Source organism: Coregonus lavaretus, assembly GCF_964263955.1.
Source record: "Coregonus lavaretus genome assembly, chromosome: 3".
NCBI classification, from domain to species: domain Eukaryota; kingdom Metazoa; phylum Chordata; class Actinopteri; order Salmoniformes; family Salmonidae; genus Coregonus; species Coregonus lavaretus.
The window spans coordinates 30,022,054-30,036,559 of NC_139990.1; the positions used below are offsets into that span (position 1 = coordinate 30,022,054).

General features: G+C 43.3%; 1 protein-coding gene across 1 annotated transcript in view; it reads right to left on the bottom strand.

The window, feature by feature from the left end:
• med30 (mediator complex subunit 30) overlaps positions 1-14,506 on the bottom strand; it is a 35,647-nt gene that overhangs the window by 1,260 nt on the left and 19,881 nt on the right. The window lies entirely within an intron of this gene.

The window sequence follows — 14,506 nt, forward strand, 5'->3', positions numbered from 1 at the left end:
TCCAATCTCAAAGTCAACAGCTGCGGTTTACTCAAGTGCCTTATTGCTGACGTTTATGCACAAACTAATAATGGCAGAGCCTAAGCTACTCCAAAAGCACACCTGCCAACAGTGTCCTTATAGGGCTTAAGTCAGGCCCAGGCTTAGCATCAGCGTTGGAGAAGTCTAGCTAGCTATGCATCAGGATAGTGGTCTGACTAGCTATCAGAAGATAGCATGCAGAGAGAGAGAGACAGACACTCAGGAGCTACTGTATCTGCAGTGCAGTGAAAATATATTAAGATTAAATCCATTTCGCTCTCTCACTAATGCTCCTTTAGCTGTGACTAATTACCAGACATTTTTGCGAGCGCAGATAACACCTTCAGCAATCGATTTCACACAGCCCCTCTTAATGTAAACTATTTAGCTGATTGTCCTTGAAGATATTCCGGATTGGAACATTTGGAACTGTTCCAGTGTGTGTCTAGGGGGTTCTTCTCTCTCTTTTGCCACCAGGCTTTCACTTTGAGTCACTGGGAGGGAGGAGTGTGTACTGTACTACATGGGATGCACCTCATCAACCCCACCAGCGACTCTTTAAATAAAGACGTCCTTTATCTTCTATGAGTTGAGAGATCTATCAGCAAATCTTTGGAATTTCAGTTCAGGCATGAGACTTGAGCACACAGCAGGCTGTAAGCCTCTGATATACTGTTGAGTCATACATAAGCACTGTTGCACACAATGCAATGTCACAAACATGCAGTGATCCCTCTATATACTGTATATATATGGATTTTTGTGAGATATTAAATACCAACAAACAAATCAGAAATCCGTTAAAAAAAAAAATATATGAATTAACTGGTATTCCAACCTTGAAATCAAATCGTATTGGTCACATATACATTTTTAGCAGAAGTTATTGCGGATGTAACGAAATGCTTGTGGCGTAACATTTAAATACAGTTGGGAGAGAAACGGAAGAGAAGACAGTGGAATATGTTTTTAACACTCATATTTCAGAGCTGTAGGTCTATGAATGATCCCACTGCTGATGGAAGGTGATGGATGGCTCTGACAGTTCTGACTGGTCGGCCAAATCTGAGAGAGAACAGCTTCGCCTTCCGCTCCTCTGACAGCTTAGCCTGCCTGCCGCTGCAGGGTCCGACTCCCTCCCTTACTCACTCACTCTTTCTCTTCAGGGATCCTGGGGATGCACTCTCTCATTTCCTAGCCTGCCACTCAACATCGTTTTCGTCCACGTTCGTTTCTTTTGACACGGTCTGACATTGTGTAGGGCGTAGCAGGGAGGCTGGTCAACAAATCATGAAAGTAAACACAGAATTGTGTTTTGAGCTGCCGTCTGTAGAGGCCTCCTGCAGACAATAGGCAGGTTTGTCTGAAAAAATGGCTACTTGAGCATAGACAAAGCTTAATACAGTACACTACAGTGGACTGACAGACGTGTGTATGTGCATGCAGGTTACTGTTACAGTTGTTTCCTCTATCCCATGACAGTATGGGGGGAGATGAGATGGGGGATGAAGCGTGAGGTGAACATGACAAGATACCAGATACCAGAGGATTTTAACTCCACTGATAAATTATTAAACTGTATTAGTGATTTATATACTTGGATGGCTCACTACGTCCTCCAGCTAAATCAAGACAAGAAGGTACTTATTGTTGGAGCCAAAGCAGAGAGAAAATCTGGCTGCACATTTTAATTCACGGACAATAAAGATAAAACACCAGGTAAAAAACCTATGTGTTATTTTAGATTCTGAACTAAATTTCATATCACAAATTAGGAATGTGACCAAAATAGCTTTTTATCACCTGAGGAACATTACCAAGGTACGGTCGTTTCTCTCTCAGGCTGATACAGAGACTCATCCATGCTTTTATTACTACCATAATGCTGTCCTGTCTGGTCTACCCAAGAAAGCCATTGGTCAACAGCAAAACATACAGAATGCTGCAGCACGGCTACTGACCAAGACCAAACGGAGAGCACACATTACACCGGATTTAAGGTCTCTACAATGGCTGCCTCTGAGTTTTAGAATTCATTTTAAGATTCTTCTATTGGTTTTTAAATCAATTCCCGATTGTGCACCCCAATACATGTCAGACATGCTTTAAAGTTAAGATATGTACCCAGTAGGTCCCTCAGGTCCTCTGGCACTGGCCTTTTAACTATCCCAAAGCCTAGGACCAAGAGGCATGGAGGCAGCCTTTCGTTATTATGCCCCCAGCCTCTTGAATAGCCTGCCAGAAAACCTGAGGGGGGCCGAAACTGTGGACATTTTTAAAATAGATTTTAAAACAAATTTTTAGCTTTGCTTTTCCTTAGGTGCTTTTTAGTCATTCAGTTTTTGTCATTCTTTTGTTTTTTATCTTAGGTTTGTTGCGTAGTAAATATTTCAGCTTTTCTTTTAATTGTTTTTTTATTATTTTTTCCTGTTAAGAACATTGCGTTGCATTCCATGTCTGAAATGTGCTGTATAAATAAAGCTTGATTTTATTTTATACGGCCAGCCAACCGCTGAGGAGATCCTTCCTCTCTCTCTCTCTCTCAGGTGCTTTCATGGCACACCTGGGCAGAGGACAGAGGGGCAGTTTTGCCCGGGCAGATGTTTGAGTGCTCCAGGGCATCGGCAATCCTCATGTCAGCATATCTCCTTTCCTATGTACATTCTCTTTGTCCATCTTCTAAAAGACAGCACTATAGTTACGGGCCACTGAGTGATAGAAGAGAAGCAATTCAATGTGATACCCATTACTCATTATTACCCCAGAACTTTTATCTTGACAGTTTCAGTCATCTTCGCCTTTCTTAGTCTGACTTTAAAGGGTTCCTATCAGGTCAAATCAGTGTGTTAAAATAGCAAATATTTGACAAAGTGGTTATGCATATCTGAGGGGCGGTTAGATTTACAGGAGGAGACTTTGAACAGAATGACTTAGTCATTAGTCGCGCCTTTAAAGGAGAACAATTGGAAGTGAGAGAACTTTGATATCTGAGTGGTGATGGTTTATCATATAGAACACCTGAGTGTGGACTGAGTTAACGTTGAGGCTGAAGCGTTGGGGCTGCACTCTCTTTCTCGCTCTCACACTTTTTCTCCCTCTCTCTCTCTCTCTCTCTTCATCTGATTCTCTTCAACCCTCATCTCAAAGTGAGATAAAAGGAGCCATCCTCAATAATGGGGCGAGAGACGGAATTTTTGATCAAAACGTCTTATTATAAAAATTCTGGTTCATTCAAATCTTCCAAATATTTCTCTCTTGGCTGAGTGACAACGTGCTAAGAGCAAACCCCAAAGGCTTTACCACTCCTATCACATTTTGGAGGCAACATCTCAGCCACTGTAATTTCTATTATTTTCAAACAGTCTGGTATAGTCCCGAAAGTACAAACAGCAGACAGTCTATTATCTTACATAATTTACATTTCTGTGTTAATTGATTATTTTGCGTTTTGCCCCATTAGAGACATTCAGGGTTTTGATTAATTAGACCAAACAAAACTAATCTTGTTATGATATTACCATATCAATAGATGATGAAACGTAAAAAAGGATGAAAAGGGAGAATCTCAACAATTAAAAAACACGGCCGCCACCCTTTCAGAACACGGTTGCTTTTTTATTGAGCGGATTTCTACGTTAACTGGCGAACGGCTTAACCATGATTTAAAGTTGCCAGCCGAAGTCGAGAATAGCGAGTCGTGCTAAAAATGTGCCTTCACTCAGGATTCCGTTCAACTTATCCACCCTGTCGCTGGCGACTCAAATCGTTGCTTTCACTCCGGTGGATCTGGCTGGGAATTACAAGTGTAAGTGAGTGAGGCGAGGGGATTAGGCAGATGGGGAGGAGGAGAGGAGAGAACAGGAGAAGAGAGAGAACTCGTCTTGCTGCGATAGCACCCTTCTCCATAATCTAACGGTGCCACCTCGCTGTCATTGGCAGCTGAGGAGGAGTCGGTTCTGAACTTGTAGTCTTCGTGAGAAGAGAATGGTCCGTCCATGAAGATGAAGATTTGGAGAGTGTCACGACTGAGTGGGCCTTGTCCATCGTCCAAAAGACATTCAAACACTCTCACTTCCCCAAATACACAATCTTGAGTGCATTTGGAAAGTATTCAGACCCCTTGACCTTTCCACATTTTGTTACCTTACAGCCTTATTCTAAAATGGATTAAATCGTCCCCCCCCTCATCAATCTACACACAATAACACATAATGACAAAGAAAAAAGGTTTTTAGATTTATTATTTTTATTACAAACCGGATATATCTCATTTACATAAGTATTCAGACCCTTTACTCAGAACTTTGTTGAAGCACCTTTGGCAGCGATTACAGCCTGGAGTCTTCTTGGGTAAGACACTTCAAGCTTGGGACACCTGTATTTGGGGCGTTTCTCCCATTCTTCTCTGCAGATCCTCTCAAGCTCTGTCAGGTTGGATGGGGAGTGTCGCTGTACAGCTATTTTCAGGTCTCTCCAGAGATGTTAGATCAGGTTCAAGTCTGGGCTCTGGCTGGGCCACTCAAGGACATTCAGAGACTTGTCCCGAAGCCACTCCTGCGTTGTCTTGGCTGTGTGCTTAGGGTCGTTGTCCTGTTGGAAGGTGAACCTTCGCCGCAGTCTGAGGTCCTGAGTGCTCTGGAGCAGGTTTTCATCAAGGATCTCTCTGTACTTTGCTCCGTTCATCTTTCCCTTGATCCTGACTAGTCTTCCAGTCCCTGCCGCTGAAAAACACCCCCACAGCATGATGCTGCCACCACCATGCTTTACCGTAGGGATGTTGCCAGGTTTCCTCCAGACTTGACGCTTGGCATTCAGGCCAAAGAGTTCAATCTTGGTTTCAGACCAGAGAATCTTGTTTCTCATGGTCTGAGTTCTTTAGGTGCCTTTTGGCAAACTCCAAGCGGGCTGTCATGTGCCTTTTACTGAGGAGTGGCTTCCGTCTGGCCACTCTACCATAAAGGCCTGATTGGTGGAGTGCTGCAGAGATGGTTGTCCTTCTGGAAGGTTCTCCTATCTCCACAGAGGAACTCTAGAGCTCTGTCAGAGTGACCATCTGGTTCTTGGTCACCTCCCTGACCAAGGCCCTTCTCCCCCGATTGCTCAGTTTTGTTGGGCGGCCAGCTCTAGGAAGAGTCTTGGTGGTTCCAAACTTCTTCCATTTAAGATTGATGGAGGCCACTGTGTTCTTGGGAACCTTCAATGCTGCAGACATTTTTTGTACCCTTCCCCAGATCTGTGCCTCGACACAATCCTGTCTCGGAGCTCTATGGACAATTCCTTCAAGCTCATGGCTTGGTTTTTGCTCTGACATCCACTGTCAACTGTGGGACCTTATATAGACAGGTTTGTGCCTTTCCAAATCATGTCCAATCAATTGAATTTAGCACAAGTGGAGTCCAATCAAGTTGTAGAAACATCAAGGATGATCAATAGAAACAGGATGCACCTGAGGTCAATTTAGAGTCTCACAGCAAAGGGTCTGAATACTTATGTAAATAAGGTTTCTGTTTTTTATTTTTAATACATTTGCAAAAATGTATGAGGAACATTTTGTATTTAATCCATTTTAGAATAAGGCTGTAATGTAACAAAATGTGGAAAAAGGGAAGGGGTCTGAATACTTTCCGAATGCATTGCATTTGGTGTTCTGTTATGGTGGGGGTGCCATCGTCAAGAGAGGGGTTGGTCAAGAAAAGGCACTCTCTCAATGGCATGCATCATGTAGCATATCTGTATATGTTACATGCAGAGTGCAGACTATCTAGTGCCACCATAGTGGCTGGTCAATTTTTTGTAGAAGTCTATTGTTCGGGTTGGGCACTGGGCATGTTCCCTCCTCAGTAAGCACAGTGCAAACTGAACTGAAGTGGTAAGCCAGCACACACTTCGACCTGCTTGAGGAGCCTTCTGATGCTAAGTGGGTTATGCAGTTGACAGCGGCCTTTGGGGAGCTCGGTGAAGCAGCCTTAATTTGTCTGACATTGCTTTAATAGCCTTAATTGACTTAATAAACTTTATGTCTTTTTTAAGGGAGAGTTTAACTGCCCAACTAGTTGGCATGGGCCTCCCAGGAGGACAAAGGCCCAAGGTTTGGTGAGGGAGATAAAGCCTTCCACCACTCACTGGCAGAAATACAATAGACATGTTGTCATCCTCTGAATACACCCCGCCTTTCAACATGTCCTCAGCACTGAGCTGGAAAGCTTGCAGTGCAGCCAACTGTTTCAGAACAGTTCCCATTGATTCTGCTGCGTTAGAAGTAGCAGTGCTGCTGGTGCTTTCTTTCCATCTTTACCCTGCCCGGCCCTCTTCAGCACTTGACTTGCTGCCAGGTAGCGGTATTGATTGGGCTCTGCTTTGTGATTTTGTTCACAGTGATTATATATGAGGGGCACAGAGGCTAAGCTGCCATTTCACACCCTCTCTTTAAAACCAATGGTTGGGCCAAACACTGAGTATACCAAACATTAAGAACTCTTTCCATGACATAGCTTTCACCTGGATTCACCTGATCAGTCTATGATCCCTTATTGATGTCACTTGTTAAATCCACTTCAATAAGTGTAGATGAAGGTGATGAGACAGGTTAAAGACTGTAGCTCAGTTGGTAGAGCATGGCGCTTGCAACGCCAGGGTTGTGGGTTTGTTTCCCACGGGGGGCCAGTATGAAAATGTATGCACTCACTAACTGTAAGTCGCTCTGGATAAGAGTGTCTGCTAAATGAATCAAAAGTAAAGAAGGATTTTTAAGCCTTGAGACAATTGAGACATGGATTGTGTATGTGTGCCATTCAGAGAGTGAATGGGCAAGACAAAATATTTAAGTATCTTTGAACGGGGTACAGTAGTATGTGCCAGGCAGACCGGTTTGTGTCAAGAACTACAGAGCTGATGGGTTTTTCACGCTCAACAGTTTCCCGTGTGTATCAAGAATGGTCCACCACCCAAAGGACATCCAGCAACCTTGACACAACTGTGGGAAGCATTGGAGTCAACATGGACCAGAATCCCTGTGGAAGCTTTAGACACCTTGTGTCCATGCCCTGAAAAATGCAGGCTGTTCTGAGGGCAAAAAGGGGGTGGTGACTCAATATTAGGAAGGTGTTCCTAATGTTTGGTATATTCAGTGTATAACCGTTTTTGTGCTGGATAACATGTGCACCACATAACAACAGTGAGTAGGCCTATTTCGTCTGACCTAAGCACTTGGACTATGGATGCGTTCTTTGGCAAACACTTAACATCAGCTTTAACACCAGGGGATCCACTCTCGCATGTAAGTTGCTTTACAGTCAAGGAGGAACACGTTTTCAGTAAAGTAAATGTGTAATCCCTGAGTTGAAAAGTTCATCCCATCTTGAATGCAGCGTTTAGGATTTAAAGCTAGAGTGTGCTGATGAGTGTAGAGTGTTCGCTTTGCGCTGGGGGCGTGGTGACATGGGAATTGATAAGCAAGAATTAAATTAGAAGCACAAGAAGAAACCTGTCCTGTTGCGATTGGGGGCTGTGAGAAGATTAGCTTGTATATAGGGTTCAGAGGGCGCAATTGTTTGGAGAATTGTGCTAGGAAACTAGGCACAACCCCAAAGTTGAGGGTTCACAAACAGTTCCTTCAAATAAAAGCATCTGCACAGTGACCAGGCAGTTTAGAAAGTATACTGAACAAAAATATAAAATGCAACATTCAACAATTTCAACGATTTTACTAAGTTACAGTTTATATAAGGAAATCAGTCAATTGAAAAAAATTCATTAGGCACTAATCTATGGATTTCACATGACTGGGAATGGATGCAGCCATGGGTGGGCATAGGACCACCCACTGGGGAGCCAGGCCCAGCCAATCAGAATTCGTTTTCCCCCACAAAAGGGCTTTATTACAGACAGAAATACTCCTCAGTTTCATCAGCTGTCCGGGTGGCTGGTCTCAGACGATCCCGCAGGTGAAGAAGCCGGATGTGGAGGTCCTGGGCTGCCGTAGTTACACATGGTTGCGGTTGTGAGGCCGGTTGGACGTACTGCCAAATTCTCTAAAATGAAGTTTGAGGCGGCTTATGGTAGAGAAATTAACATTCAATTCTCTGCCAACAGTGCTGGTGGACAGTCCTGCGGTCAGCATGCCAATTGTACGCTCCCTCAAAACTTGAGACATCTGAGGCATTGTGTTGTGTGACAAAACTTGTGCGCAAAATCTGAGTGAAATAAGCTTTTAGTGCATATGGAACATTTCTGGGATCTTTTATTTTAGCTCATGAAACCAACAATTTACATGTTGGGTTTATATTTTTGTTTAGTATAGATAAGAGGGACAGTTGAGACACGAGGGAGCAGACGAGGGAAGGGAAGACTTGTGATGATGCAGATGCCTTCAAATCAAATCAAAGTTTATTCAGAACCTATGAGAAGAAGGATTATCATTCAGTCTCATGGGAGTTTGATAACCCCAATAACAACTGAATAGTTCTCCCTAGAATCTCTTCAGATGATATTGGGAGAAGAAAGAGAGAGTTCATAGGTTTCAGAACTCAGTGGGGACACAATATGCTTAAAGGGAATGCATTTGCCCATCTGGAGTAACTCTCTTACGGCAGAGTCGGAGTTGCAAAATAAGATATATCTGCACAGAGTTTTCTTTCAAAGTTTCACTTTTTTATAGGTGTGCTAACGTTACGGACCATCAATATTTGTCTGAGCCTGGTGCCATATAGTAAAATAGTGTGAATGAATAGGACAGTGTGTCGGACACTGGGTTTGGCTTGCAAAGACAAGTGAGATGTTGTCCATACTGGAAAGGTATCTTGAAGGGTGAGCAGATAGTGGAGTGTTAACTTGGAGAGAGTGGGTGGGAGGGTGGTGGGGTAGCTTGGAAAGAGAAAGTGTAAGGTTTTTTGGAGGGGCAGCTTGGAGAGTGAGGGTGTGAGGATGGTTAGCTTGGAGAGAGAGTGTATAGGGTGTAATAGTGGAGGGGTAGTTTAGAGAGAAAGGGTGTAGTAGAGAAGTTTAGCTTGGAGAGCTCAGGTGTAGTGTGAGGTATAGGGGGTATTAGACTGGCATTTGCTCGGTAATGCCTCCCTCTCTATCTCAGGGCCAATGAGCCGGGCTCTTTCATCTCTGCCTGAGCTGTCAGGGGCTTACAGCATATGGGTCCAGCCCAGATTTCATACGCAACCGGAGAGAAAAAGAGGCAGACAGATATCTGGGAAAATGAAAAACTGTATAATTCAACTTTAAAGTCTCAACCGATTGGAGATGTTATTTTTGCTCCTCTTACGCAAGGGGAGCAAGAACAAGGTTTGGTGTTTGGGGAGAGTAGCAAAGTGTCACTTGTTTTGTCAGCGCAGCAGATTCCAGTCGTCGGCATGATTTACTCTTCAAACCTATAGGGCTGTGGCGGTCATGACATTTTGTCAGCCGGTGATTGTCAAGCAAATAACTGCCGGTCTCATGGTAACTCACCGTTAATTAACATAAACACATTTAGCGTGTTCTGGCTTCCGCGCATAGCATAGCCTACATGCCACTAATTTATTTTATTTTATTTCACCTTCATTTAACCAGGTAAGCCAGTTGAGAACAAGTTCTCATTTACAACTGCGACCTGGCCAAGATAAAACAAAGCAGTGCGATAAAAACAACAACAACAAAGAGTTACATATGGAATAAACAAAACAAAACGTACAGTCAATAACTCAATAGAAAATCTATATACAGTGTGTGCAAATGTAGTAAGTTATGGAGGTAAGGCAATAAATAGGCCATAGTGCAAAATAATTACATTTTAGTATTAACACTGGAATGATAGATGTGCAGAAGATGATGTGCAAATAGAGATACTGGTGTGCAAATGAGCAAAATAAATAACAATGTAAATAACAATATGGGGATGAGGTAGTTGGGTGGGCTAATTACAGATGGGCTGTGTACAGGTGCAGTGATCGGTAAGCTGCTCTGACAACTGACGCTTAAAGTTAGTGAGGGAGATAAGTGTCTCCAGCTTCAGAGATTTTTGCAGTTCGTTCCAGTCATTTGCAGCAGAGAACTGGAAGGAATAGCGGCCAAATGCGGTGTTGGCTTTGGGGATGACCAGTGAGATATACCTGCTGGAACTGGAAGATGTCCACATTAACTTTTCATCAGCCAAATAGATGAGTAGGCCTAACGAACAGTAAAAGCACTAGCCTATGTCAATCTACTATCCCCCATAGTAAAAAAACTGACTTGGTCATCTGTGCGAGAAATACATACTCCAAACATAGTCTGGGACAGTTGTGGGATGCAATAGATCCCAAATTAATGCAACCACTAGCATCAAAAAACCTTTTAAAAGCAATGAGGCTGATGCAACAGATCAGAATGTTGAGCTTAAAATGTTGATAAACTATTAGGCTATTTCTTCACATAATACAATGAGGGAAAAAAGTATTTGATCCGCTGCTGATTTTGTACGTTTGCCCACTGACAAAAAAATGATCAGTCTATAATTTGAATGGTAGGTTTATTTGAACAGTGAGAGACAGAATAACAACATAAAAATCCATATAAACGCATGTCAATAATGTTATAAATTGATTTGCATTTTAATTAGGGAAATACGTATTTGACCCCCTCTCAATCAGAAAGATTTCTGGCTCCCAGGTGTCTTTTATACAGGTAACGAGCTGAGATTAGGAGCACACTCTTAAAGGGAGTGCTCCTAATCTCAGCTTGTTACCTGTATAAAAGACACCTGTCCACAGAAGCAATCAATCAGATTCCAAACTCTCCACCATGGCCAAGACCAAAGAGCTCTCCAAGGATGTCAGGGACAAGATTGTAGACCTACAATGGAATGGGCTACAAGACCATCGCCAAGCAGCTTGGTGAGAAGGTGACAACAGTTGGTGCGATTATTCGCAAATGGAAGAAACACAAAATAACTGTCAATCTCCCTCGGCCTGGGGCTCCATGCAAGATCTCACCTCGTGGAGTTGCAATGATCATGAGAACGGTGAGGAATCAGCCCAGAACTACACAGGAGGATCTTGTCAATGATCTCAAGGCAGCTGGGACTATAGTCACCAAGAAAACAATTGGTAACACACTACGCCGTGAAGGACTGAAATCCTGCAGCGCCCGCAAGGTCCCCCTGCTCAAGAAAGCACATATACAGGCCCGTCTGAAGTTTGCCAATGAACATCTGAATGATTCAGAGGAGAACTGGGTGAAAGTGTTGTGGTCAGATGAGACCAAAATCGAGGTCTTTGGCATCAATTCAACTCACCGTGTTTGGAGGAGGAGAAATGCTGCCTATGACCCCAAGAACACCATCCCCACCTTCAAACATGGAGGTGGAAACATTATGCTTTGGGGGTGTTTTTCTGATAAGGGGACAGGACAACTTCACTGCATCAAAGGGACGATGGACGGGGCCATGTACCGTCAAATCTTGGGTGAGAACCTCCTTCCCTCAGCCAGGGCATTGAAAATGGGTCGTGGATGGGTATTCCAGCATGACAATGACCCAAAACACACGGCCAAGGCAACAAAGGAGTGGCTCAAGAAGAAGCACATTAAGGTCCTGGCGTGGCCTAGCCAGTCTCCAGACCTTAATCCCATAGAAAATCTGTGGAGGGAACTGAAGGTTCGAGTTGCCAAACATCAGCCTCGAAACCTTAATGACTTGGAGAAGATCTGCAAAGAGGAGTGGGACAAAATCCCTCCTGAGATGTGTGCAAACCTGGTGGCCAACTACAAGAAACGTCTGACCTCTGTGATTGCCAACAAGGGTTTTGCCACCAAGTACTAAGTCATGTTTTGCAGAGGGGTCAAATACTTATTTCCCTCATTAAAATGCAAATCAATTTATAACATTTTTGACATTTTGTTGTTATTCTGTCTCACTGTTCAAATAAACCTACCATTATATTATAGACTGATCATGTCTTTGTCAGTGGGAAAACGTACAAAATCAGTAGGGGATCAAAAACTTTTTTTCCTCACTGTAAGTGCAGCAATGCACTCACGGCAGTAGGCTATAAGCGCGAATGTTCCAAAATGCAATTAGCGGGAAAACGCCATTCTCAAAAGTGATGCATGTAATGCTTTATTATAAAAGGTGCATTTTTATGGTGAAAATTATCTTATCCAAACTTGAAGCTCACGCGCGACCTATGTATGCTAGTTAGCCTCTACACCGGTTGTAAAGCGGATTAATGTGCTTAATTTTAAGAAGTTATTTGGCCACTTTAGTTGTGATACAAACCTTATCAAAACATACAGGCCTATGGGCTAGGCTACATGGGTGAGCGACTATGATTTGAAAAAGTAGCCAAAAAAAAGGCATGTGCTGTTTCTTGCCTTACTGCACACAAGCTGGGCATCATTCACAAGTGATAATATATCACTTAGAAGTGATATATTGTCACCAATCAGACTATTCTTGATTTAATCTTGTCTTTACATAAGTAATATACAGTGCATTCGGAAAGTATTCAGACCCCTTGACTTTTTCCACATTTTGTTACGTTACATCCTTATTCTAAAATGGATTAAATTGTTTTTTTCCCCCTCATCAATCTACACACAATACCCCATAATGACAAAGACCAGGTTTTTAGAAATTTTAGCAAATGTATTAAAAATAAAAACATGGAAATATTACATTTACATAAGTATTCAGACCCTTTACTCAGTACTTTGTTGAAGCACCTTTGGCAGCGATTACAGCCACGAGTCTTCTTGTGTATGACACTACAAGCTTGGCACACCTGTATTTGGGGAGTTTCTCCCATTCTTCACTGCAGATCCTCTCAAGCTCTGTCAGGTTGGATGGGGAGTGTCGCTGCACAGCTATTTTCAGGTCTCTCCAGAGATGTTAGATCAGGTTCAAGTCCGGGCTCTAGCTGGGCCACTCAAGGACATTCAGAGACTTTTCCCGATACCACTCCTGCGTTGTCTTGGCTGTGTGCTTAGGGTCGTTATCCTGTTGGAAAGTGACTTCGCCTCAGTCTGAGGTCCTGAGCGCTCTGGAGCAGGTTTTCATTAAGAATCTCTCTGTACTTTGCTCCGTTCAACTTTCCCTCGATCCTGACTAGTCTCTCAGTCCCTGCCACTGCAAAACATCCCCACAGCATGATGCTGCCACCACCATGCTTCACCGTAGGGATGGTGCCAGGTTTCCTCCAGACATGACACTTGGCATTCAGGCCAAAGAGTTCAATCTTTGTTTCATCAGACCAGAGAATCTTGTTTCTCATGGTCTGAGAGTCCTTTGGCAAACTCCAAGCGGGCTGTCATGTGCCTTTTACTGAGGAGTGGCTTCCGTCTGACCATTCTACCATAAAGGCCTGATTGGTGGAGTGCTGCAGAGATGGTTGTCCTTCTGGAAGGTTCTCCCAATATTTTCCGTATGCACTGTATGTGTGAAATTTGTTTTAATTTAGAATGGACCATTATCATGCACCTGTCTCGAAACAGGGGCATGGGGGGGGGGGGAAATACATGTAATCTATGCATGTAATAGCGAATGGAGGACGTTTGTTGTGCTTAATATTAGGAAAGTTGAGAAATAAATATAGTAGGCCTAGCCTATGGAAAGCTGATGGGATCCTCCTCTTTTTAATAGAGGCCATCAAAACTCTGTTTTCTCACACAATTGCATAGCCTATAGAAATGTTGCGCAACAGGAGCTCATGGGCTCTCATGAAGTGTTTGATTAGATTTTCAATAACATTTGCATTGATGTGATTAGAGGGACAATAGAGTGCTGAGTACCAGGCCATCAGGGACTGGCAGTTAGCAAGTTTGGCAGGCTACTAATGACCATCAGCAGCATCAGAGCTTGGAGAAGCCTAGTTACCTTGACTAAATGGTCACGTGGAATTTGACTGCGGTCATGACTCGACACCTCCAGTGTGGTGGTAATACAGTCACCGTAACAGCCCTATGCACCAACAGATCTAAAGTTCACAGGATCCATTTCTAAACAGGTGGGAAACACAGTGTTCTGGCTGTTGAACCTATCAACCTGGTGGCATCACCATGGTCACAATAGAGATACTGTTGTACACCTAGTCCTTCCTCTTTCAAGCCAGTAAGACTTTCAGCCTGCCTTGCTGTAGTTAAAGAATCCAAACATATTTTGAGAATTAAAAAAACTCTAGTCTAATTGGTTACATATTCCTTAAACGGTTTAACAAAATAGAAAATAATCGGAGAATTAACTCGAAAAACATTCTAATTCCAAAAATAGCCCCCTGATCTTCCAACAACATGAGTTGCGCTGCGTTTCCCCTCTGACCTCCTGCTCACCAATTACAAAGCTTCTGGCCGACACACTGGTCTAATGGGCTACATATGAGCCTGATAATAACATGGAGGTTTGTGCGCCTCCTGTGAACAGCCTGCTAATGCTGTAGTGTGTAAGCAGGGAGAAAGAGAGTGAGGGAGGAGAAGGAGAGAGAGAGAGAGAAAGGGGGGTTGAGAGAAAGAGGCAGAGGGGGAGAAA